The sequence below is a fragment of the Neomonachus schauinslandi genome, chromosome 10, assembly GCF_002201575.2.
Source record: "Neomonachus schauinslandi chromosome 10, ASM220157v2, whole genome shotgun sequence".
In the NCBI taxonomy this organism is placed as follows: Eukaryota; Metazoa; Chordata; class Mammalia; order Carnivora; family Phocidae; genus Neomonachus; species Neomonachus schauinslandi.
In genome coordinates, this window is record NC_058412.1 from 33,407,681 (window position 1) to 33,431,877 (window position 24,197).

A 24,197-nucleotide genomic window follows, 5' to 3' on the forward strand; every position below is an offset into this window, starting at 1 on the left:
AGATGCTGCTGATCAATTTTTAAATCTTTCATTTACCCACACAATTTATTTAAGAGCTTCATGGTATCATTACACATGATATAGATGAAAATTCCCTAGATAAGAATTTATGAAGTTTGTTAAGAATGATAGTAGAGCTTTCCTCTGATAAGACCAGCCACATCAAAACTTTGATAGGTTTTTGTGGGTAAAATACTTTGAAATTTCTCATGTGTTCTGAAGGCAGGACACTGAGCTATAGACTAATTGTTAAACAGCTCATTTGTCATATACTTGAATATCATAATAAGGACAGACCTGGGAAATCACACATACCATGTGCCACCTTTGAAATATTGTTATTCACTCTTTATTTTAACCATTTCCTTAAAAAAAACTATTAAAGGAAACCATATGGTGTATACCAACTGGTTAAGTATTCTGTAAGCATATTCCCCAGTAGGCATGTCTTCCCTGGGGTCCTGGGCTAAAGTAGACAGAAATGTTAGGTCTGGTGGTATGATGAAGTCTAAGAGGTGCTAGCTATGTGCGTATCAAGCACTTATCACATTTCACAATCTCCAGCCCACTACACATAAGAGATGAAGGTGGGGAGGGAACTGTGCTAAAGACTGCAATCACAGGGGCGCCTGGGTGGCTCAGTCAGTTAAGTACCCACCTTTGGCTCAGGTCATGATCCCAGGGTCCTGGGATCAAGCCCCACATCAGGCTCTTTGCTCAGTGGAGAGCTTGCTTCTCTCTCTCTCCCTCTGCTGCTCCCCCTGCTTGTGCTCTCTCTCTCTGTCAGATTTTCTTTTTTTAATCTTAAAAAAAAAAAAAAAGATTGCAATCACAATCTCTGCCCCAGTTCAGAAATGTATCTCCTCTGGGACCCCATCTAATGATCTAAGTGTCTTCTTGTGAGACTTAGAAATCTTATGATAGGCTACATGCTCCAGTTAGCACTGAAAAAGTTCCCCAGTGGCTTTTGGAATCTCCAAAATCTTGGCACAAACATGATAGCTTAGATTCAAATATTTCTCCCCAACATTCAGCCAACACCAAGACTGTTTAAATTCCAAAACACTCAGCTTGATCCATATAAATCTAATTCAACCACAAAAGGAGACTATGCATTGCTCTGGCATAAAGGAGAATGGAAGATTACATAAAGCATCAACAATGCATCACAAAGGCACAGTCTCCCAAAAGGGAAAAGAGAAGGAAAGTTGGGCTTTCAAATCTCTGTCTAGTATAATCATCACATTTCATTTCCCAAACACACTGGACCTCCAACATTTTAGTCCATTAGCATAGCAAGAAGGGTTCCATTCTTCAGCCAGCCACTCACCAGTCCATCCATATCCCCACACTCAAAAGGCCTTTCATTCACACATGCACATACCATACCCATATATTCCTATATCTCCTCTAGTAACTCATTCTCTTCTCTCTGCCCCGGTTATACCATACCAACTTTCAAAACCATTCAGAAGGCCACCAAGAAACCAAAATGCTCCAGTTAATGGTAACAAACTTGAAAGAGAACATTATTATTCTGTTAGAAGTCAGACTTAAAAGAATCCTGATCTTGGTTCTCCTTCTAATTTAGACAATGATCTTACCATTTGTTTCCTTTTTTTAAATGTGCATTCAAATAGGGATGTGTGGTAGAGATGGCTAGCTCTCTACCTCTTTCATTGTTGCCCTACTTCACTCAGGGCAGTAATGCACCAGCTAAATGACAGTGTTCCCAGATTCCTTAACATTCAATATCGTGAAGGGATTTAGTGCTCAACACTGAAAGAGGATTGCTATGTGGAATTCCATGGAGGTTTCTTAAAGGGCTCTGACTGAGCTGCTAATTGCTCCCCTTTTGTCCTCCTCCTTTCTTTTGTGTTGCTTAGAACACAAACATGATGACTGGAATACCTGCAGCCATCTTAAACCATGAAGTGACAGTGGAAGCCATATTCCGAGACAGTGGAGCCAAAACACAGAAGTGTCTGGCTCCCCAGTGACGGAGGAATGGCCACCCCAGCCAGGGACATCATACCTCCAGACATCTTTCACTGGAGAAAGAAACAAACCTCTATTTTGTTTAAACCTCTTTTGCTTTGGATTTTCTGTTATATGTAACTGAACTTAATCCTATCTGAAACAACGTTACGTTTTCTTCTGACTTAATTATATTAAGCCCCTAAGTGCTGACTTATTGACATAACTATTGTCCAGAAAAATCATATTCACTATAGAAATATAAAATTATTCAATAAAAGATTGAGTAGTACTTCTGCAAAATCGTAACAGACTCAAGCACTGACTTTAGACACATGATTGATAGCTCTTTATAAACATTTCTAAGAGACATTACAAAAGACATTCAGTACTCTAGCTCTACATATAACATTGTTTAAATGAGGCCCAAAGCAGACCTCTGATAAAATATGAGGTTAATTCATTTGTTAATACATTGTCAGCATCTTTCTCAACATTTTAGTACATTTTCTATCCATTTTAATAGTTACCTTTTTAAATTTTAATCTCTCTATTCTTTATCTATATTTTCTTTTTAGATGCCATTTCTGCTAAAATTCTGAAATGAGGTATGAGTCACACAGACCTAACTCTGTTAACTCAACTATGCCAAAAGCAGGAACACACTGCTTACATACCAATTAGTTTTCCTGAGTTAAGGCCCTGAGCCTTGTTCAGTAACATTCTTCTCTCTGGAAGATGCACACTGAGATGTCCCTCTGTAAAATACATGTGATCAAAGACTGGGACCTGGACAGAAAGCAGAAGGCCAGAGAAAGGAAATGTTTTGTTGAGAAATGCTTTGACAATTAGGATTGAATATTATTAATGTTTCACAGAAGCACTTCTTGTATTTTAGAATACAGGTCTCCAGGATAAGTACAGTAAAACTCACCAATCTCTATTTCTGATCTCTCAAATGTGCAATTCCTTGACATTTTGTCCTTGACATCCAGAACTGGAGAATGAGCTTGATTTAACTTGAGGAACTTGAGTTGTTGAAGCCTAAAAACTATAAAATCTACATCATCCTGTATAGTTGGAACATAAGACGTGCTTATCACCCTATCAAATTTTATTTTAGTGTTAGTAGTCAGTATGAACCACTTCCTCCAAATTAGAAACATTTCACTGATTTTATAAAAGCATCTGGACTAAGATTTGGCATCTAAACATGTTCATATTTCCCACCCCAGTACTCAGCTCTAGCATCTTCAAGATGCCAATGCTATACACAGAACAAAACCCGTCAGATACCTCTCGACTTCCCCCACTTTCCCAAGATTCAACCAGTGAAACAGAACAGTAGGAGATATATAATATATTAGACAGTTATTGCAAAAAATTGGCTCACACAATTGTGGGTGCTGTCTGGGCAAGTGTGAAACCCACAGGGCAGGCCATCAAGAAAGACAGACTGGAACTCTCAGGAAAGAGAGAAGTTACTGTCCACAGGCAAATTTTTTCTTATTAGGGAAGACTCAGCTCTTAAGGTCTTTCAGCTGTTTGAGTCAGATCCACACAAATTATCTAGGATAATCTCCCTTACTTAAAGTCAAGTGATTATAGCCTTTAATCACATCGACTGAATACCTTCACAGCAATACCTAGATTAGTGTTTGAATAACTGGTAAAGACCATCACACCCTCCTCCACAAACTCTTAGGCAGTTAGGTAGAGGGGTCACCCTCTGCCCTGGATTTTTATCCCTGTTAACAAATACTGATAATACAAACAGACTACAGCTATTAGAAGTCCTGATCTTCACCTTCTCACAGAGTGTTATGTAAGAGGGTTTCAAGAACCTGTCATTGCACACGTCACTTTTCACTTTTTTATCTTCTCATATATGCTTTAGTCTCCATGACTAAGATGATTGTGTAGTAAGGACCCAGTTTAATACTATCCCAACTGAGACCTATGACACAGGAAAGAAAACTCCATGTCCTATGGAGTAATTTTCTCAACTGTTATTTCAAGGAGGAAAAAGGAGAGCACAGCAAAGGTGTGACATGGTTTCAATCCAGCAAACTGGTTTGACTTTCCTGGAGGCAAAGGCCATCAAGAGTCATGCAGGTTCTCTGACCTCCTCTTTTCCCCTCTTCTTTTGTCATTTATCACAGCAAAAACACACCCATTTTTATCTTGTACCTGCTATCCCTAGGGCTCTTAGTCTGCTTTCCTCACAGAATCCCAGCATTTTTAGCCAAAATTGTTGCATCCTGGGGCAAAGGAACAGAACCCTTAAACAATGACGATTTTACTCTAAATAAAAATTTGCCATGACAAAGGTTCAGTGGTTGAGTTAGAATTTCAGGGTTGAGGAAGAAAAGAGGAGAGGCTTTTTAAAAATATTAACAAGGGGGTTAAAGTAGTGAAGTTTATCTTCAAAGACAGGCTTGGGTCTAATTGGTTTCCTTTATTAATTATATGACCTTTGAAAAGTCTCAACCTTCTTATGTTTCAGCTTTCTTGCCTATAAATAAGGGGAAGAGACTGACTTCTCTTACAGTTCTATTTTTCTTTGATCCTATGGACATAAAGCAGCATAACATGGAGAAGAGCTGACCAGAAAAAGTACTGAAGGGTAACTTGAAGTATAAAGTAGAATGAAATGCTCAGTCTGGAAGGAAGGAAGGAAAGGGAGAAGGAAGGAAGGAAGGAGAAGGAAAAGAATAAAGAATGAGAGAAGAAAAAGATGGGGTACAAAGGTAAAGTATAAGAACATACAGGTACATACAAGGAGAGAAAGGTGGGAACTGTGGCAAACTGGAGAGTTCATGGCCCCTTACAAAAAGTAGTTACTATTCATCTCTATCCAACTGCTGGTGTGGGAAATACAGATCTAATGGTGCCAGGTTTTAGAATTTTTCCAAAAAGCCACAAATTTGGATTCTTATCTGACAACTCCTAATTTTTAAATGTGGACAAACTAGTTCAATTTTTAAAGAACAGTATGCAAAACAAACACAATATATAATAATTTTTAAGTAAAAACTATTGCAAAATAATGCATTAACAACAAAATATCAAAAATTGCTTTTTTATACATTTTAAACAGCTTCATCATGGAACACTTCATCTAAAACTAATGATGTAATGTATGGTGATTAACATAACATAATAACATTTTTTTAAAAAGAAAAAAAAAACAGCTTTATTGAAGTATAATTTACATACCATAAAACTTATCTCTTTTATTTATTTATAATTTTTTAAATTTTAATTCCAGTATAGTCAACATATTAGTTATATTAGTTTCAGCTGTACAATACAGTGATTCAACAATTCTATACATTACTCAGTGCTCATCCCAATAAGTGTACTCTTAATCCTCTTCACCTATTTCACCCATCCCCCCACCCGACCCCTCTGGGAACCATCCATTTGTTCTCTCTAGTTAAGAGGCTGTTTTTTGGTTTGTCTCTCTTTTTCCTTTGTCCATTTGTTTTGTTTCTCAAATTCCATACATGAGTGAAATCATGTGGTATTTGTCTTTCTCTGGCTGACTTATTTCGCTTAGCATTATACCTTCTAGGTCCATCCATGTTCTTGCAAATGGCAAGATTTCATTCTTTTTTATGCTGAGTAATATTCCATTGTGTATATCTACCACGTCTTCTTTCTCCATTCCTCTATGGATGGATACTTGGGTTGCTTCCATAATTTGACTATTGAAAATAATGCTGCAACAAACATAGGGGTGCCTACATCTTTTTGAATTCGTGTTTTGTATTCTTTGGATAAAAACCCAGTAGTGGAATTACTGGATCATATAGTAATACTCTTTTTAATTTTTTGAGGAACGTCCATACTGTTTTCCACATTGACTGTGCCAGAAACTATCAAAAATTTCAATAAAGACAGGCTCTGACCCTGCATTTGCACAATTCACATCCCTGGCCTCACCCCAATCCTGGCTCTGTACCCTTGATAGCCTCTGGGTTAAAGACTTACAACAGGGAGCCCAGTATCGCCATAAATGCAAATAGAAAAGAGGGAAAAAAGCAGGATTGGGAGTGGAGATAATGAATTCAACAGCAGGCATTTTATCTGAGGTGCTATGTGGGCATCTAGATGAAGGAGACTCTAAGCATTTGAGAATAAGGAAGTGATATCAGCAAGTGGAAAAATTAATACTTGGTGTCTGTTATATGCTGGACAGTCTACATATATTACCTCATCTACCAACAGTTGTCAAGATGACTCTTTAATTATGAGGTTTAATCTCCATTTAAGATATTTTTTAATGGATATTAAGGTCACAGTCCCAAGATCATACAAGTAGCCAATAACACAAATGAGCCTGTCTGAATTCCAGATCTGTCTGACGCCAAAACCCATCCTTGCCAACAAATTGTGCTGCCACAAGAAAGACACATACAATTGCATGTCATCAATAAACCTTGAGATTGGATGAGATTGCCAGAGAGCGTAAATGACCCTTGCTGTTCATCAAGGCTGTGTTAGTATCCTAGTGACCCTCTCAGGGATGGGGGGGCCTTCCCTCTTGCTACTCTCAGGACTGGAGCTGTTCTTTGGACTGGAGCCTTTCCATCCACTAAGAAATTTCCCCTGCAGCCTTCTGGTCTGCAAGTATTATAGCCTCTGAATTCTAAGCTCTACTCACATGTAAAGACCCCTGGCTCTCTTCCAAATTTACTCACACCACTGCAGCTTTGTTAACAACTACAACCTGTTTCCACACTCTTTGGAACCTTGTGACTTGACCACCAGTTTCTCTTAGGACTTGCATATGAGTCCCTACATTTTGGCAACATTTAGTTTCAGGTCATAACTCTTACCAAATGTTCTGTTAATCAGGGCAAACCTAGCCATGTCTCAAGATAGGACATCCCCAAATTTCTGGTTCAGCCTTACTTCCCTAGCATTTCTTACATAGGTGATTGACTAAAGAAATGAATTGTTTGTTTCTCAAATAAGTTTTATATCTTCCTTCTCCACTCCTTTCTTACAGCCATGTCTTTCCCTTAGACCATCATATTCCCTCCACTACTCCAGTATGAATCTTATCCATACTTCTAAGAGTAGCTTATATTTTACTGCCTCGCAAAATGTTCTTTCACCAGCCCAGTCTGAATCAATCACTCTATCTATGAACTATGACAGTGTTGATTCATTGGACACTCATGTGCCATTTTTAATCAACAACACATCAATCGTATCTACCTAACTAGAAGGAAAGGGGCCAATGTTTTATGCTTTGTACTTTGTACAAAACTTCACACACATTGTAGGGGCTCTGATAAATAGCCACTGAATGATGTGTTTCTAAAGCACGGAAACCTGAAGTTTTAGTCCTGTATATTCCTGACTGCCCTTAATTTCTCTCACTGGCCTCTTATTTCTAAAATAGGGATAGCATTATATGAAATTCCAGGGGTATTATGAAGAAGAATATAATGAGGATATTTTAAAAATATCTACTGATATATTTTCCTTTTTGATCTCTTTCCTAGCAATCCTTAATCATTTTCTGCCCCAGTTAGGAGAGGGCAAATCCACCTAAGAAAATAGAAGGATCTGACTGAAAGAAGTCCCAATGAGATAAGAGGAGAAAGAATAAAGCCCTTTTGACCAAGGGAAAAGAAACCAAATAGAGAGAGAAAGGGAAAAGAGCTTATTCACAAGTGTCCTCCCATCTCCTGCTTTGTTCCCAAAGTACCCTCAGCACCAGGGCCAAATCTAAGGAAAAGTGGTAGGAAGAGCCCAAAAATGCCAGAGAAACCAAAAGCAGGTTTGTGCCATCATTCCCATCTGGGACTCTAGAAGGAGACCACCTTGAAGAAGGCCGTGCATTAATATAAAGCAAATATAGCAGAGTCGGGATGCTGTGTTTTGGCCTATGTCAGGTATGGAGAGGGTGCAGAACTCCCAGCAGGTCCCAGAGAAGATGTAAAGAGTAGCTGAGGGTTCCAGCTGGTGAGCTCACTAATAAGATTCTTGCAGGAAGAAGACAAGGGATTCTGTAATAGAATATTTATAGGAGAGACCATCTAAGAAAATGAGCAAATTGGAGTCTCAGCCAGAATCAAAGAAAGTACTACCAGCAAGACCTGAAGACAAGAAAGGGTCCACCATTGCATCTTGACCGTGCCAAAGAAAAAAACCAAGAATCACACCAGACATGGACCATCATGAGCAATGAAAGAGAGCAATCACACCAACTTTGTTGTCCAGAGACCATTAAGATACACAAATCAGGTGCCTGGGTGACTCAGATGGTTAAGCATCTGCCTTCAGCTCAGGTCATGATCCCAGGGCCCTGGGATCGAGACCCACGTCTGGCTCCTGGCTCGGAGGGGAGCCTGCTTCTCCCTCTGCCTCTGCCTCTCCCCTGCTCATGCTCTCTCTTTCTCTGTATCTCTCTGTCTCAAGTGAATAAATAAAATCTCTAAAAAAAAAAAAAAGATAAACACCTCAATGGAAGAACAACAAATGTGCATGGGGCTCTCATTTAACACCATGTGGGAATTGGTTCTTCTCCATTTCCCAAGATAAGAACAGAAAAGTTTTGAACTATTTGTCAATCTCCTCTAAAAAAATTAGTTTTGACTAGGGAATAATGGAATTACTTTAATTGACAAATTAAGTTTCCCTCTCCCTTTGTGAGATGAAGGGCTTGAGGGCAAATGAGAACAGTGATAACATAAAGAAAGATAGATAGTTTTCTTTACACATTTGAATTATGATGGGCCCGTCTTGACATATATCTCCCCTCACAATAAATTTACAATGAATATTTTGTATTAACTTAAGAAAGCAACTTATGCTACAAAACTAAGGACAGTGCATCACTAGACGTGCTTTAATCACTTATTTTCCTGACTGCCTTAAAGTAGGTTAAGAAAAAAATCTTCCCCAAGTAAGAAAAGAAGAAAAATCATTATGACACAAGACTTAACTGAAATTCTGCCCTATTAGATTTTGCTAAGAAGAGAGAAGTGCCAGACGAGGGGATTTCAGGGATGAGTTATTATATTTGCAAACTGGTATAATGAAAATTACCTAGGCAGTACCATGAATTTAAATAAACTGTGTGTTTTCTTAAGTTTTAATATAAAATAATTGTTCATTTCTTCCAAGAAATAGTTAAGGTTGCTGATTCTTTTGCATAAATCAATATGCTCTGAACAATAAAGCTAATAGCCCAGTAAAGCCACCCAGGCGTCCCTAAAATGTAGCTATGTAGCTGTTTCCAGGGCTTTATTCCAGGGCCTAAACAGCAGTTTCTATTTCTAGTCAACTGCTGTCTTTATCAAATTACTTCCTTGACTCAGGGACAGCTTTTTAAGACATCTTCTAAGGGAAAACTTTAATTTCTCATCTTTGTTCTTTAAGAATATAGTTTTTAAAGTAGTAGGATTGACTACTGTTATATTTTTGAGGGTTTTTGATAATATTAAAAACAATTATGTATGTGTAAAACTAGTACAAAACATAGTGACTTTGTTATTCATCATAGAAACATGCATGGTCTTAATAATTTCACTAAGAAAATGTTACCATATTTCATAGTTATCTAAGGTGTTAAGTTCTTTTTTTTTTAAGATTTTATTTATTTATTTGACAGAGAGAGACATAGCAAGAGAGGGAACACAAGCAGGGGGAGTGAGAGAGGGAGAAGCAGGGAGCCTGATGCGGGGCTGGATCCCAGGACCCTGAGATCATGACCTGAGCTGACGGCAGACACTTAACAACTGAGCCACCCAGGCGCCCCTAAAGTGTTAAGTTCTAATATAAGCAAACAAAAGTATTTTAGTCCAATGACAAATAATTTGTTTTTAACCTTGTGTTCTTAGTTATGTAGCCTTTCCAAAAAAGAGATCCAAAGAAACAAATATAAGAAAGCACAATCAAAGAAAAAGCTTCTGCTGAGAATGGGGTTAACAGTCTCAGAATTTTAGATTATTATGTTAAATATATCTTATTAGATATAAGATGGTAATGCTAATAGATGTTCACCCCTCAGCTTTCTCTGTGCAACAAAATCACAAAATGTGTTCTTAATGAATAAAGCACACTGGTTATGTTTATCTGACATGAAAATGGCTTAAAACATTACATGGAGGGGTGTCTGGTGGCTCAGTCATTAAGTAACTGCCTTCGGCTCAGGTCGTGATCCCAGGGTCCTGGGATCGAGCCCCACATCGGGCTCCCTGCTCTGCAGGAAGCCTGCTTCTCCCTCTCCCACTCCCCCTGCTTGTGTTCCCTCTCTAGCTGTGTCTCTCTCTTGTCAAATAAATAAATAAAATCTTTAAAAAAAACTATTATGTGGAAAGTTTTAACTAATAATCCAAAAACACTTTAATCAAAAAAATATTTTATATCTAATTAAAGTACATTGTTGCTTATTCTTATTGTAACTCTTTAAAAAGTTAGAACAAATTGATCATTATGAATTCTGATGCCACAGTAATTTAATGTCCTATAAAATTTAAACCAGATTTGTTTTCTGTTCTGTATATAAGCAAAATGAATTAGATGAACTCCATGATTCCCAAGATTATCTGCTGGTTTACCTAAGATTTTCATGCTAGAATTCAGTCATAAGGCATATCATTTATCTCAAAAATTTCTTAAAATACAGAGCAATTGTGGCAGACACACAGATTGTATGAGCTCAGAGTAACCTGAGACTGGAACTGTCCCTCTGGCATTTTCCCATTCTAAATATGGAGTGGCTTGATAATCCCTTTGGTTTCTAAATTGACTGAGGATGGTCTGAAGGAGAACTGATTTAATTCCTACCCTCTGGTATAGCCTCGGAGCAGTCCCTTAGGGAGAGAGAGCATCAGTCCAAACCCAGACCCCAGGACATTCTGATCCATCTCCAAATCTGTCTAGGAATCCCAAGACACTTACAGGGAAGTTACCAAAGCCCAGCTCCAACAGGGTATGACTAATTATTTTTTAACAATTTAAGAAGGGGTATATGTGTTTGTACACATACACACATACATACAACTTAATGATAAGTTGTCCACTATGAGTATTCAATTTTTTATTTGTAGAATGAAAGGAACACACTAATGATCTCTAACCCTTTGCTGGTTTAAAAATTCTATGATTCCTCAAATTAGATCCCTTTTTCCCCATCTCCCTTTAAAATGGTGATGGATGAGACATAAAATTTTTCAGTAAGAAGAGAGTACTAAAAGTTTGCGTAAAAAGCTAAAAATCTAAAAGGTGTATTATAAAGAAAAAAGTTTATATTAGGCATAGAGTTTAAAGGAATAAATAACATTAGTTGTTAAAATGGAAAAACATCATTGTGAACGCAAGGCCTTAGGGACAATTTTTTTTTGCATTTCTGTCATTAAAAGTAACCCAACTCAAAATGTTTGCTCATCAACATTCATGCACACCTCCTTGAAGCAAAAAGACAAGGAAACTTGGAAGATAACCAATTCCAAGTAAACTCTCATGAAGGAAATGCAACACCTTGTTGTGGTTAAAAAGCAGGAACATTTTCAAAACATATGTGATATTGGGTGACTAAAGAGACATCAGCTGAGAATTTTAGGCAGTTCTGCACTGGAGAATTCAGAAAAGATGGGGTTCCGATAGGATACAAAGGGAGCACCTTCCACAGGGTCATAAAGGATTTCATGATTCAGGGTGGGGATTTTGTTAATGGAGATGGTACTGGAGTTGCCAGTATTTACCGGAGGACATTTGCAGATGAAAAATTTTAAACTAAGACACTCAGCTCCAGGCCTGCTTTCCATGGCAAACAGTGGTCCCAGTACAAATGGCTCCCAGTTCTTCATCACCTGCTCTAAATGTGATTGGCTGGATGGGAAGCACATAGTGTTTGGAAAAATCATTGATGGACTTCTAGTGATGCAAAAGATGGGGAATGTTCTCACAGGCCCCAACAATAAGCCCAAGCTGCCTGTGGTGATCTCACAGTGTGGGGAGATGTAGTCCAGAGCAAGACTGATCAGGCCTTCTCTTGCTCTGGGTGACGATCTTGAGTAAAATAATCCAGATTGGCCCCTGTGTTTGCTTCCCTGCCTGCTTCAGCCCTTTTTGATCAAGAGACCTTGGAAATGTCACAGATTCAGAACCCAAGATTTTCTGTTTAAGTTTGCAATTGTAAATAAAGATTTGTTTTGTTTTGGAAAAAAAAAAAAAAGAGGGCACGTACTGAATGGAGCACTGGGTGTTATACGTAAACAATGAATCATGGAACACTACATCAAAAACTAATGATGTAATGTATGGTGATTAACATAACATAATAAAGAATAATAATTAATAAATAAATAAATAAATAAATAAATAAAAATAAAGCAACATCTTACCGGAACTATCATTGGCTAATCTGCAACCATCCAAAAGTGAAGAAGAGTCAATTGACCAAACCGAATAATTAAATGTCCATTATGTTATTTTTTTAAGAAAATTAACATAAAACTACACAAGAAAAGTGATCCTAGCAGAATAGAATCACTTTGTATTAATTGTAATACTAAGCAATATGTTAATATATGTGAGTATTCTGTTTATTAATTATATAATACATGCAGATGTACTGTCCTCATCCTGTGTAAACAGGGTAGATACAAGGAATTGGAGTAAGTCATACTGTCCCATTAATGGCAGAAACTACTCCAAGAGCAAGAAAGATTCACCACTAGTGGGCATTTCCAATAACCAGGTAAAGAGTTGATCCAAAGTTACTCAATATTGCTGGTCATGTACAGCATAGCAACTGTGTTCCAAGATGATAAATTAGCCAAATATCCTAAAAAAGAGATGTTTTTATGCAAGCTTCATCCCTTGTCCCCTGGGAGATGAAAACTTGATGGCCTTACTAATTAAAATAAGGCGTTAATATATGTATTAAGTATAATTTTCCAGTAATACTTACAAAGGAGGTCAAAATATAACAATTTCAGAACAATGTATATAACATTGTCTAAATGGAACTTAAAGAACATAATACCATTTGGAGAAAAACATCAAGTTCCAAACAACTAGAGCCTACAAAAAAGGGATATATTGAGTTTTTTAAAGCCCCATTGATATAGCAGCTACATTCCTATTAAAAAAGGGCTGAGCCCACAGCATGTCATCTCAGATCGGGGAAATTGCAATTGGACTCTAATAGCTAAAAATTCAATATCCCAATAAAAAAGCAGTTGCTTGGTAATTCAAAAACCTATAACCTTGGAAAGTTCAAGGTAGGATTTCTAATCCTAGGAAGGAAGATATGACAATAACAGTATGTTCCAAGCTAATAAAGCAGTAAACTGAACTTCATAGAATCAATACCTCTGTAATTCATTTAATAAGTCTTATAAGAATTTTGGCAATGTTTGTGCCTTTTTCCTGATCTTTAAGGTATTCAAAGCTGTTTTTTAAATATGACCTTTAAGCTCTTAATTTTAGATAGGAGAATTTGATTAAATAGTTTTGTAATCCATGTTTTTGTCTCCGTAAAATTTTAACTTGATAAAGGTATAAGTTTTAATGTGTATATAATGTCTAAAAGTTTAGAGCTGTGTAGTCCAATATGATACCCACTAGCTACATGTGCTATTTAAATGTAAACAAATTAAAATTAAATACAATTAAAAATTCAGTTGTTTGATCACACTAGCCACATTTAAAGTGCTCAGTAGCCATAGGGCTGATGGCTAGCATATCTGACAGCACAGATATTGAAGTATTAGCTTATATTTAGATGTGTTACTTCGGATATGGACTGACCAACTATATTTATATGAGAGGCTCAAAAATACAGTGGTTCACTCAGCTCAGTCAAGCAAGAAGTTCCTTTCTTTCTTATCTAACAATCTAGAATTGGTGGGTGGTCCCAGCATAGGATTGGTAGGTAGAAAGGCAAGTTTAGCCCATGAGGTCTCCAAAAACCCAAGTCCTTCTTTCCTATTTTGTTGTCCCGTAGGGTCTACCCTATTCTGCAGGACTGGAACCGCACGTCTTTATCTGCATGTTCCAGTGTCAGAAGAGGAAGAAGAGAAAATGAAGGGTAAGATACTTCTTTTACAGAGAATTTGACAGAATGTTGCACACATTACTTCCATTCACACTTTGTAGCCCACATCTGGTTATTATGGAGGCTGGAAAGGTGGTCAAGTTGTGTGGCTATATGCCCGTCTACAGCTTGGGCCACAGCAGTGTTATTTCTAAAAAAGATAGGAGAATGGTTATTGGAGAACCACTCTTCCACAAGGGAATACTGTTTAATGGATTTATGGTAGGGAGGGGGGCATGTGGAGATTAAACAACACTTAAACAGTAGAAGATGTTCTCCTCACTCAACAGTCTGTGGGAAGTAAAACTCCAATCAATAGCCATTCCACTGGTTATATAAATTCTACTACTAATACATTTTGTTCTAGATGAAGTAATGTAAACCAGTAATCGAAAACTTACAGTTTCATTTAAAAACTCACTAAAAAGAAAGTTTTACTGTCTTGGCTATTATAAAATAAATATTAGCATTCACTTTTAATTCAATTTCTTTATAGGGAAAAAATTCTTTAAAGAATGATGCTACCTATAAAATCTGTAAAACAATGTACTCAAGTCAACAATGCATAATTATTAGGTCATAGAACACTCCAGCCAAAAACAATAGTTAAACTACATATATAAATAAATTTAACAATATGACAGGCATGTTTTATAGATTAAACTTAAGTTAAAAAGTAAATGTTTTTAATATTTTAATATTTGATTTTGTGCATGAACTAAAAAAGGACATTATTAAAATACACTAAAATAAAATTCACTCTTCTTTAATAAAAGATGATTTGCTTTTGAGCTTCCATCCTAAACATTTTTAACCTGCCAATGAAAGTGGTATTATATAATAGTGGTTTATATACTTACCTTCCAATTGTGGAAAATTGCTTCTTAAAACCACATATACTGTATATTAAACATTTAAATTATATATTTTAGGCAATAGAAATTAGCAAAAGGACAGTAAAAATTACAAGATCACCACCATCTTTCAAATTGCATCTAAAAATTCAAAAATGTGCTTCATAATTGTTGACAGTAATTTCTTCTGATATGCCTTTGCTCAAATGAAAATGTATGAAGAACTTTAAGAACAAATTTCAACTGTGGGCTGAAAACATTTCAAAAATCAAAACTGATTAATTTTGCATCAATAATAAAAGTTTCTCAGACCAGTAATTCCCATGTGGTGCTAAATTATCTTGATCAGAGACCCCTAATACTGGCAAGTCAATGTTTATGTTAGTCAACAGCATCTGTAAGACAATTGTGTGCATTTCATTACCTATTAAAGTGACCTTAAATAATATGTTAAATGTACTATTTGTAAAGCAAATTAATTCTATCTTAATTTCTTCATCATTGGATTTAAGCAGGCAGTTTGAAAAATCAGTTTCAATAGCAATCAAATATTTTCCCTTCTTACTTCCTCTTACCAACATCTAAGAGGAAAGAGTACAAGATGAGGGTAGAATCCTCTCAAGCATCCTCATCCTTTCCTTCTTCATTGTCTATTATTAGTTTTTGAATATTTTCCCTTCCGACCCATATGGCCCATTTACATGCACATTTCTAATCTGTTAGGATTAACACCAACAATTTCCAACCCATTCACGAAATAACATAAAGCAAGGAAGAGTGACATTTTATAATGATTATTTTGTATCTGTTCTACAGCTTATTTAAGAAAAAGAAAATACTTCACTCCTTACTCCACAATATGAGTCATCAGATATCTTGCAAAATCCTTAGAGTATAGAATACTTTAAAAAGCTGGATTTGGAGGGTGGGGGGGAAAGCAGAAAAAAATCTCTAAAACTGCACAAAAGAACTGACAAGAAATTGAAAGCAATCCTCAGAGGCCAGAAATGACAAGCAGAATCCAGAGAGAGAACAAAATGCTTATGTTGGTACCTGTCATGGGAACATCTGCTGATCCCAAGTGGCCTACATCTTCATGCTTACCAGGCTGTGTGACTAAAGAACAGGGATAAACCTAGGGACTAAACCAAAAGGGAAGTTGGATTAGACTCTCATAAAAATAAATAAATCACTGAGAGCTGATATCTTAGTGAAAGAATGAACTGAAATTTTTTAAAAGACTCCATACTGCACAAGGAGAAGATAAAGATACTTGCCTATTTTATTTCTGTTAGCTCTGGGATGAGAAGGAATGATCATCTCTTCCGAAAATTCTTAACCGGAAGCCTAATCTCAATTGGAATGGAGCTGAGATCATATTACTTGCTTCTGAGGCTCCCCAGAAGCCTTAGGTAATAATTTAAAGTAGTCATGAATTAGTAGTATGCCTTAACACCAAGCAGAGGCAAACTCAAGTACTCTAGAAGAGAACACCTTAAAACCAAAACTTGAAAGAATTTTCACTAACTCCCACAGAACATGAACTCACAGTCAAAAAAATTGAAAACACACAAGGAATCAACCCACTATGAGCAAAAATCAGTAGAAATAACACATAAAATCAGATCCACTTAGATGGCAGATATTAGAATTATCGAGTAAAGATTTACATATACATGTTTACTCTATTTAAAGATTTAAGAGAACTGACATAGAACATATATCTAGAAGGGATTTTAAATTTTTAAAATTTCTAGAAATCAATATAAAAGACAACCTAGTTTTTTTGTTTTTTTTTAATGTCCAAACATTTTATTTTATTCTTCCCCATTTTTCTTTTTTTTTAATTATATTCAGTTAGCCAATATATAGCACATCATTAGTTTTTGCTGTAGTGTTTAACAATTTATTAGTCACGTATAACACCCAGGGCTCATCACCACACATGCCCTCATTAATACCCATCACCTGGTTACCCCATCCCCCCACCCCCCTCCCTTCTGTAACTCTCAGTTTGGTTCCCAGAGTCCAAAGTCTCTCATGGTACAATCTAGCTTTAAAAAAAAAAGAAAGAAAGAAACATAAATGGTCAATGAACACATCAAAAGGTGTCCACCCAGTGAAGTAATAAGTAAAATCAGAGAAAAACTACATTACACATCAAAACACATTGGCAAATTTTCAAAAGTCTGACAATGTCAAATTTGGCAAGTATGTAGAGCAAGAGGAATCTCAATCTCATATATAACTGGTAAGAGAATAAACTAATACATACACTTTGGAAAAGTCTGGCATTATCTATTAGAATGGAAAATACCCCATACCCAATGTAATTCCATTAATGTATGAATACTCGAGAAAAACTCATGTATACTTGTATGCTATACAATAATGGTAATAGCAGCATTATTCAAAATACAAAAAAAAACAACAAAAAAAAAACAACCAACAACCCTGGAGACTAAATGCCCATCTGTAGCTGACTGATGGAATGAACAAACTATAACTAGATCCGGGAACACAGATGAATCTCATGACATAAGCAAAACAAACAAAGAAACAAAAAATATGTGCAGTATATATAAAGTCCCAAACAAGAAAACTAAACCATATTATTTAAGGATGCATTTATAAGTGAAAAACCATAAAGAATAATAAGGAAATGGTTATTATAAAAGTCAGGATAGTAGTTATCTTTGGGGGTAGAAAAATTATGATGAAGAGAAGCAAATGGTATGCTTTGGAGTGCTGATAATGTTCTTAACCAGGGTGGTAGTTATATGGAAGAATTTCTTATCATTTATTAAGCTGTACATATAGTTTTATTTTGCTAATATATTTATGTGGCAAAACAAATTTATAAGTTAATGTAGAAATAGAAATTTAAAACAGAGATTTTGCAGAGATCATTATTATTCACCGATTATTCCATGTGTTCCTTTACATTTTCCAGGCTCCTCTGAAATTTGGTTGTAGTCAATGTGAGTATTTCTGGCTAATGGGCTATTAGCAGAACTCATACATGTCCTTCCAGTCTGAAGCACTTAAAATAGACCTAAATTCTCCATACTCTCTCTTTCCCTGCTGTGGCAAGCCTTGAATCCCCATTTTGAGATAGTAAAGCCACAAAATGTAAGCAAACTAGATTCCTGGATCCCAGTGTGGAAAGGAGCTGTTTTGCAGAAACCACTGGACCCTCAGAGCAATTTGCATGAATGGGAAATAAAGTTCATATTTAAACCTATTAAGAGTTTAACATTTAAATGTTTCTGTAGCATAACCTAACCTAAGACCAACACAAAAGAATTCAGAGCAAATAAGATAAAAATAGAACTAAACATATTAAACAGTATGCTCCCCGAAAAATTTTTTCATGGAAAATGTGAAATAGAGGTAAAGTGACATGGAGAATAAAATGAGAATTACAGCTCCAGAAAATTTTCCACAGAGAAGGAAAGAGGTAAAATTCATAGTGATACTGGCTCTGGATCTTTCCAAATTATTTAAAGAGAGGATTCCTCAAATTCAAGAAACCCCATCATGTCAAGATGAAGAAAAAGAAATCCACACCGAGACATGTCATATGGAACTGCATAACATCAAAGACAAAAAAGAGATCTAAAAAAGTAGCCAAAGAACTAAAATCAAAACACAATAAACAATAAGTGTTGTCCCTTTTATGCTGTTTCTACCACTGGACAAGAAGGAACCCTCGTGTACTATTGGTGAGAATTATGTAAATTGGTGCAGCCATTGTGGAAAACAGTATGGAGGTTCCTCAAAAAATTAGAGATAAAAATACCACATGATCCAGTAATTCCACTACTGGGTATTTACTCAAGGAAAATGAAAACACTAATTCCAAAAGATATATGCACCCATATGCTTATTGCAGCATTATTTACAATAACTAAGTTATTACAAGCAACCCAAGTGTCTATTTATAGATAAATGGATAAAGAAGATAGACACACACACACACTGGAATATTACTCAGCCGTAAAAAGGGATAAGATCTTGCCATTTGTGACAACATGGATGGACCTAGAGGGTATTATCCTAAATAAAATAAGTCAGACAGAGAAAGACAGACACCACATGATTTCACCTACATGTGGAATCTAAAAACCAAAACAAATGAATAAGCGAACACACAAAAAGCAGAAACAGACCCATACAGAGAACAAACTGATGGTTGCCAGAGGGGAAGGGAGTGGGGGAATTGCCAAAATGGGTGAAGGGGAGTGGAAGCTACAGGCTTCCATTTATGGGATGAGTAAGTCACAGGAATAAAAGACACATATTAGAGAATATAGTCAATGGTACTGCAGCAGTGTTGTACTATGACAGACAGTAGCTACACCTGCAGTGAGCATAGCATAACATACAGACCTATCCAGTCACTAAGTCATACACTGGAAACTAATGTAACATTGTATGTCAAATATACTTCAATTCCTTAAAAAAGTAGCCAAAAAGTCACACTATCCATAAAGGAACAATAATTTAGTCTGTCAGCTGACTTCTACAAGCTACAATGACATCCAAAATACAGTAGAATATTGTCTCCAATATACTATGAGAAACTAATTGCCAAGGTATAATTCTATACTCAGTGAAACTACCATCAAGAGCAAGGGTAGAATAAAGAAATTTTTCAGACTTTCAAAAATAGAGAATTTATTGCCAAACGATTTTTAGCAGGCCTTTGATCTGTCACAGGTGGGACTGCTAAAGGGAACAACCTGGCAAGGCCTTCAAAAATATCAATCACCTTCCTCTGGACCAATAATCCCATTTCTAGGAAATGTGCATCTTAATGGATGGTTAAAGCCAAACTCTGACCCATCTTTGATCCCCTTTCTCACCTCACATCCCATATTCAATCATCTGGAAATTCTTTTGTCTCCACCATCAGAATACTTACAAAAGTGGCCATTTCCCACCATCTTCACTGACCCTACTCTCAAGTAAACCACTTTATATATCATCTGAATTATGGCAATGGCTTCTAAACAGATCTCCACGATCTACCTTACGCTCCCCAGAGACCATTCCCACCATGGCAGTCCCACCACTCTTTCTAAAACTTACAGTCAACCAGGCCCCTCCTGTTCACAAAACCCTCCAGTGGCTCCCCATTTCACTCAGAGTAAAAACCAAAATGCACATAAGGGCCTAATGTGAACTGGTTCCACTCTTTAAAGCTCTGTTACTACTAATTTCCATGTTGCTCATCTGGCCACACTGTGGTCCCTGCTGTTTCTCAAACATACCAACCACATTCTCCCCCTTAGTCTGCGGGCAGACTGGTACCTTCAGCTGGAATTCTCCTCTCCCAGACAATCACATGGCTAAATCTGTCACTTCCTTAGTCTTGGTTCAAATGCTACTTTCTCAAGGAAGCCTACCCAATATGAAACTGCAAACCCTCACCTACAGCTCCAAATACTTTTTACCCTGCTCCTTTTTTATCCGTAGCACTTAACATCTTGAAAATACCATATAATTTACCTTTTTATTTTATATATTGTCTATTGTCTCCCCCACCAGAATGTAACCTTAGTTTGTTTCAAGCAGACCCTGGAATAAAGATGTGAATGCAAGTAGTTCCTTTGAAAGGCTTGCCAGAAAGCACAATGAGGGGTTGGGAAGTGAAAGAGGAAAGAGAAGAAAGCCAATATAGTGTACGATACTGATCAGGCTAATACTGGAGAAACAGGTGCCATCCTACTGGGGACCCTCAGAAAGACCGTGTGGGTGTGCTTCAGAATCATTCCATACTTCACTGGTTGAGGATCACTCCTAGGCACTAACTCTACAGCATTTCTGGATTACCCACATGACCAAGCTTGCTTCTGTGGCTAGAGAACATCCTCTGGCAGATAGATGCAGAAAGACATGAGCATATATGGGCCCTGCCTCTGAGACCTCAAAGTTAAACAAAGAGATATGGGCAGGTACCAACAGCTTCACTACCATAGAGAATTTTGTCATCTGTGTATTTGTTTTAATTGATATATCCCAAAGGTCTAGAAAAGACCCTGACATATAGTGGGCACACACAAAAAATCTATGTTGAGTGTTGATGAATAAAGGGCCAAAAAGAAATCACACGAATTTAGAAAATACTTACAACTAAACAAAAGAGAAAATCCCACATGTCATAACTTGTGGGATACAGCTAAAATGATTCTTTGAAATAAATGAATAGCTAGAAGTACTTGTATTACTAAGTAAGAAAGGCTAAAAATTAATAATCTAAGCATTCATTTAAGTCCTTAGAAAAAGAACAATATAAGTTCAAAGAAATACAAATAAAGAAGTTAAAGACAAGAACAAAATTTAAATAGACAAGAAAAGTATAAAGAAAACGAAATAAGCCAAAAGTTGGTTTTTAAAAAAGAATACTAAACTGATAACATTAGCAATATTCATCAAGAAAAAAAGAGAAGGGGCGCCTGGGTGGCTCAGTCGTTAAGCGTCTGCCTTCGGCTCAGGTCATGATCCCAGGGTCCTGGGATCGAGCCCCACATCGGGCTCCCTGCTCCGCGGGAAGCCTGCTTCTCCCTCTCCCGCTCCCCCTGCTTGTGTTCCCTCTCTCGCTGTGTCTCTCTCTGTCAAATAAATAAATAAAAATCTTTAAAAAAAAAAAAGAGAAAATACAAACTAAAATATGATTAAAACAAGAACACAACTGCAGATAGAGAATGAAAGAACAAAATGACTTTAATCAGTAACTAAGCATCTTCCTACAAAGAAAATACCAGATCTGGATGGCTTTACAGGCAAGTTTCTACCAAATGCTCAAAAAACAAACCATCCCAATTTTGTGCAAACTTCTTCACAGATGACCAAAAAAGAGGTGATGGGAGGGATTAAAGAGACTACTTAATTAGCTATCGCTGCAATAATGTTCAGTATTTTACAAGTGATCGTGTGATATTGATACAGAAAGAGAAATATAGATCAACAGAAATGAGCAGAGTCCATGAAGAAGTCTGCATCCATACAAACACCATATGTGATGGAGACAGGAACAGGAAGGACCATGCAGTAAATTGTGCTGCAGCAAATGGTTTTTCATATGGGGGGTGCAAAAAGTGAAATTGAAGGCTTAGTTACTACCTTAACTATTATTAATTTTTAAAAATTCCTACCTCACAAGTAATTTCAACATACCAATACACAAAACAGCAGTTATGATCTTGGCGTTGGTCCAACATCACATGCAATTGCCAAATTGCAACAAATGAAGGAAAGAAGGAGAAAAGAAAGCCCTGTGCTCCCACAGTTCTCATTACATAGTGTAGGCTCAGCCTTCTCAACTCATTACTGGTAGTAGCTCCATAAAGTTCTGGGTGTTATTATATATGGAAACCTCTGTTGGCTGGACTCTTCCTGACTATAATGATCAAAATAATTGGATCCCACAACAGCATCCTACAGACGGAGTTTTGTCTTAGCCAGATGTATTCTCTGTAGGGATGCAATATATTACATAGACACATCAAAATATATTTATAGTTTTTTACCCTTATTTGAATTAAAACTTAAGTCTATTTGGAATAATATATCAATTAGATTAAATCTATTTTTTAAAAACTCGTATCAGAAGTTATTAAGAAAAATTGCCACATCAAAGTCTGGCTGTAGGATGCAGCTGGGCAGTTCTCACATTATTATAGAATAAAAAGGCATTAGTTCTGTCAGTTTCTTTTAAAGTTAAGTTTAGCAGTTACTTATAGAACTAAGTATTCATCTACCCTATGACAGCAGTTGCCCATCTACATATTTACTTAAGAGAAATGGAAAATTATGTCCACAAAAAATATGTGCATATGTCCACAAAAAGACTTGCTCAAACAGCTCTTTACATAATAACCAAAAACTGAAAACAATCCAAATGTCCATCAACAGGAGACTAGATAAACAAATGGTGGTATATTTATACAATGAAATATTATTCAAATTTTTTTACTTTATTTATTTATTTATTTATTTATTTATTTATTTATTTATTTATTTATGTTTAGAGAGAGAGAGTATGCAGTGGGGGCAGAGGGAGAGAGAGAATCTTAAGCAACACAGGGCTCTATCTCATAGCCCTGAGCTGAAATCAAGAGTCAGACACTCAACAAACTGAGCCACCCAGGCTCCCCTCAGATTTTTTAAATTAGCTACTGATGCACATAAAAATGTGAATGAATCGGGCGCCTGGGTGGCTCAGTTGGTTAAGCGACTGCCTTCGGCTCAGGTCATGATCCTGGAGTCCCGGGATCGAGTCCCGCATCGGGCTCCCTGCTCGGCAGGGAGTCTGCTTCTCCCTCTGACCCTCCCCCCTCTCATGTGCTCTCTCTCATTCTCTCTCTCTGAAATAAATAAATAAAATCTTAAAAAAAAAAAAATGTGAATGAATCTTAAAACTTTATATTTAGCAAAAGAAGCCAGATACAGATTATGCATTACATAATTCCATTTATCTGAAGGTTCAAAAGAATTTGAATTTAATCTGTAGTGATTGAAATCGAGCAGTGATTGCCTATGGGTAAGGGAATTTACTGGAAATGAGCACAAGGGAATTTTCTGGAGTGACAGAAATATTTATCACCTCAATTGTCATTGTGGTCACATGGGGTGTATATTTATCAGAAGTCAACAAATCAGACACGGAAGGTCTGTTCATTTCTCCATATTTAAATTTTACCTCAAAAGGACATTAAGCTTTGAATGTTACATATTAAATGTAAAAGAAATGAAATATTTTATTCTGGCAAATGAACATCTTTCAGCCTCTAATCTCAAATGAAAAAAATTTTTTCTGCTGTATTTGGCTCATTACAAAGGTATTTTTCAGGCAGCCTTTTAAGAGAGAAGGTACCTGGGGAAATTATGTATTGATGCACTATGGCTTATTTGAAAAGGCATACAAAAGCTTTGTACATTCACTAAAATTTATAGTAAATAATAGATTCAAGAGTGTTTCATTGTTGGCATAAATCACTGGACATGATCTGCTGTCATCAAAGTTCTCAGCTAGTCATGAAATGGAAATGCATAAGCAAACTATACTCTATACATGTTTACTCAACAGTAAAAGCTAAAAGGAACACAGAAGAAAATCAGCGTAAGAGAGAAGAAACTCAGAAGGCCTAAAACCTTTAGTTTTATAGAGTAGTTGAAAGAACTGTTCTCCAAGTGGAAAATAGTTGGTAAAATATAATGAAGACAACATAGTAGGTAGAATTCATTGTAAACATTCTCTTCAAGAGTTAACACAGTTAACTAAGAACAAAATC

General features: G+C 36.5%; 1 pseudogene; it reads left to right on the forward strand.

The window, feature by feature from the left end:
• LOC110587489 overlaps nt 1-11,986 on the forward strand; it is an 87,194-nt pseudogene extending 75,208 nt beyond the window's left edge.
• Nucleotides 11,987-24,197: the final 12,211 nt, after the last annotated feature.